We start from the raw sequence: 4,206 nt of genomic DNA on the forward strand, positions 1-4,206 counted from the left end.
TTCTTTAAGTAATTAGATAGGAACTAATTAGCTGCTGAGCTCTTTAAATATAGTGTCTACTTGAGTTGTGCTGCAGTTACGTGTTTAGTCTCATCTTAAAGCTGACATTCTGGCCTATGCCTGTCTCTTATACACATCTAGATGTGTATAAGAGACAGCTCGTATACTATGCGTATAGGATTTCAAATCGATGCATGCGTTCAAATTCAAATAAGGCCCGCCCACGGCCAGTGTAGCTGTCAGTTCACCTTTCTTCAGAAGTATCAGACTATCAGCTATCAGAAGTATGAAAGCTTTTGCCGGTGAAGGTGTGTTACCGCGGTGCGGTAATCAGTCTGTAAAGAAGCGTTTGGTTCAAAATGACATAAGACCAGGTTCTTTTGAATAACCTATAGAATTGCACCATGGCCACTAACCAAACTCCTTAAAATAGGATTCTCAATTCTGTAGAATTAGGTGGCTGAGGCTCCCAAACCCAAAGTCAAAGGTGCTACAGTGCTACAAGTTTGCTCACTTTGCTGTTGGCAACATGAAATCATGAATACATGATAAGTTGAACTTTGAAATGTGCCTACCACTTGAACTTTGGAAAATTGAAGTGTACCACTTGAAGTTGAACCAAAGTCTGACTGTCTGAGTCTGAGCAATGATGGCTTAAACTTTAAATTAACATTCTTCTTATTCTCGAAGTCAGAGACTCTGCAGACGTGAGTCGGTTTAGTCGGAGTCTGACTACAGAATTCTGTCTTCTGTTCTGTGTAAGGCAGGCAGTAACTGAGAGTCTGACCTCTGAGTAAGAGTTCCATTCCTCCCAAAGATCACTAATTTAATTAGATCACGAATGAGATGCTTGCGTACCAAGTTATTAACAAGCTATTCTTATGTGAGCTGTAGTAACTAGTAAGAAACATTAGCCTTACGCAGACCCATTTAAGGAAACGAAATTGTACCTAAACTTAATTGCACTGAAGACACCAGTAACTGCACGGCACGACGAACACGGATCCCGACACTGAATGCCAGATTTTCAGAAATTCAGATTCAGTATAAATGCCGCACAGTAAACGTGGCCAGGACAGTGGTTTCTAAGAGGGGTACGTAGCCAGTATTAACAGGTGTTGTAAAAGAATGGGTGTGATGATGAATTATCGTACATTAAATTCCGAACTGCCCCATCATTCACTTGTAACAAAATTTATACTGCAGAGATGAATGAAATTCGATCAACCCAACACCGCTCTGTCCAGACATGATAATGAACAATTTGGGTTCTGGTGGTTTATGGTTATACAATTACATATGCAATTACGTGATTTTTTATGGATAATAATTTTAGTCTATATATTGCGTAGGCCAACAACAACAACATCATAGGCTAAGGCGCTAGGCTTCAATAAGCACGGTTACTTTGTGCTACCAGTAACCCCAAGTTTGGAAGCGTTGCAATTTAGTATTAATTTTTTAATACTATTAAGTAAAATCTAAGGCTTTATCTATAAATGTAGCGGTAGCGCTGTAGCTGCAAAACCTCATATCGCTACTTAAATATTTAGCGGGCGCTACCGCTACCGCTACAATTGCGTAGCGCCGCTACCGCTACTGAAAATGTGGCGGCCGCTACATGTAGCGCGCTACTGCCCACCTCTGGGTACACGGTTGTTCCTTGAGCAGCCGTTCATGTTGACCGAACATGCGCTCAGAAAATAGATGTGTCAATATATTGTCCAAATAGGGACACATTTTCCGCCAGCATCAGTGAAACTCCTTTTTGCTGAGCCGACCATAGTCTGGGTGGCACATACAAGGAAGGTAAGTTCATCGCTAATTGGATAAGTTATTCACGAGTAAAAATTACTCGGAGACCTTATTTCTGACGCTAATTGTGTTTGATGAGTAAAACATCATCCGTCATTAAAACGCTTTTACGTGAACATTTTACGAACGGTACATCGAATGCTGCGCGAAATTCAGAGTATAATTGAAACTTTTCCGAATGTCTACAATAAACATGAAACTATATTACATATTCTAAATCTATGCAGCGCAATTTTGAGCTCTTTGACAAACATTGGCATGAGTTATCCAATTTGAAATTAAAGTCAGACGGGGGACGCATGCCGAAGGCAAGCTTCGCCCAACTTCACACTTCAATCATATTCCTTTCGTGGATGAGAACGCTATAGGAAATAGTAGCCTATGAAGTCTAGTTTTAAAGCCATAACGTCGTGTGCTCATTGCCACAGCGTAAGCATGCCCAAGTTAAGCGTGGTCATGCTGCATCTGGCCAAGCCTATTGCCGCCCAACCTCTTCTGGCCTAAAATAAACACGTTGCAACATTTCTCCACGCAAAACCAATCTGAGCTGACCTAACCTAACCTCATTGGCTACTGGACGTTGAGAGTAAAGATGTTAGGCCACAGTAGGTGAGGCCGGATGCAGAACTGCCTGCCTATGAGCGAACATGCTGAAGTTTTGGCTGAAGACCTACGGCACTATTATCTTCAAGCAGTGTCTCACTGGTGCGGGTACGGTGTTCCAGCGTAGACTGCATGCGGCTTTTATCTCTGAGGCTGAATAAAGTTATTGCATGCTGAGGCTGACTGTTGGCTCCGTGGCTTATTTAGGAGTAAAATTTGTGGATCACGGCTGCGGCAATATTACAAATCTACCTTTAAATATTGAAGCTGGGTTTGACCTTTTGGCTTGTGGATTTAACTGTTTTCTCTTTTCAACAAATGGCAAGCCTCATTATCAGAGTCTGAACACATCAAGCATTGATCAAACAGTAAATATTCATCAAAATATCAAACGTCTCTCTCCCACCATGGAAGATTACTATTCAATCAATAAGCGAAGCAAAAGTTTTTAACGTATTTTTATGTCCCTACTGTATGTGCAACTAAGCTGTACATGATACGTTATAAGTGAATACAAATTTAGTCCTGAAGTTTACAAAATAATTATTATTTGCACAAAGTGATCAGAAATGGAGAGTCTCCTTCAATTATGTTATTTCAAAAATAAACTCGAACTCATTGTTGAAACAAACACAATTATGCCCATTCATGAGTTTGGCAAGAAAAATAAATTATTTGATATTCTATTATTGATTTATAAAGCACTATAGGGAGTGAATCTATTAGCGACTGCTACTATATTCTAAATATAAAAGTTATAAGATATTCTCCATGTTTGGAAAGGTATAAAAATGAACTCATATATAGCATATGAATTTGTGCCAATTGACGGCGAATCTTTCACATCGTTAACAATGCGTTTACATCCTACGTACCTATCGTGCTGTGGAAATACGTTTTTCAATGGATCGTATATTGATGGCCGGTAAAACCTAGAAATTGCAGATATTCTCAACTCTACACCTAGCAAAGGTTGTAATGAATACAGATTTTTTATATGCAACTATAGTTGAAAAAAATTAAGACGCAGCATAGAACTATATTATGCAAAATATGTATAGTCATACTGTCATACAAGTATTACCTCCGTTTTTTTTGTGGTTGCACCATGCAAAACGTGTGAAGAAATTCATGACCCAACAAAGGATAGGTAAGGAATGGCAAATGACCTTATGCAGTCGTGTTTATTCCTGTCGTATCCCCAAGTACCGTAAATATTTCCAGAAAAATCCGATTGGGTGGATTACAACCTGCACGACACACTATAGCATAAACGGGTCGATCGGTTGACTCGGCATGGCGGGAGTGTGGTGTGATAGTCTGATACTCGACGCCGACGGTAAGTCGGTAACTGTCAGTCTGTCAGTCAGTGCAGCGTGAGCCGTGTTGTTGGTCGGTAGTCGAATCACGACCTCCCTTGTGCCGGGCACAGGAAGTTACTTAATTGCACAAAGCTGGTGGTCACCTCACGCCTTGTGCACACGTTGATTTCTGGACATCCAGTCTATTATTGCGAGGCTCAGAACGGAAGCTCATCTACATTACATGTCTAAAGATTGTTCTGCGACAGAATTACCACTAAGTCATGTTGCAGGTGCATGTATCCATTTGAATTAGCCTATGAGAACTGTGATTGTCTTACATGTGATGGATGCTGATCAATCAGGAGCGCTAGTGAGTGAAGATATATGGGATTTGTAACAAATGACAGAATCAGTGTGCAAAAAGTGTCTATTTAAAAATTGTGATAGTTATTATATTTTTCTTGTGCAGAATGATCACTTTCAG

Source organism: Hyalella azteca, unplaced genomic scaffold, assembly GCF_000764305.2.
Source record: "Hyalella azteca isolate HAZT.00-mixed unplaced genomic scaffold, Hazt_2.0.2 contig4402, whole genome shotgun sequence".
In the NCBI taxonomy this organism is placed as follows: Eukaryota; Metazoa; Arthropoda; class Malacostraca; order Amphipoda; family Hyalellidae; genus Hyalella; species Hyalella azteca.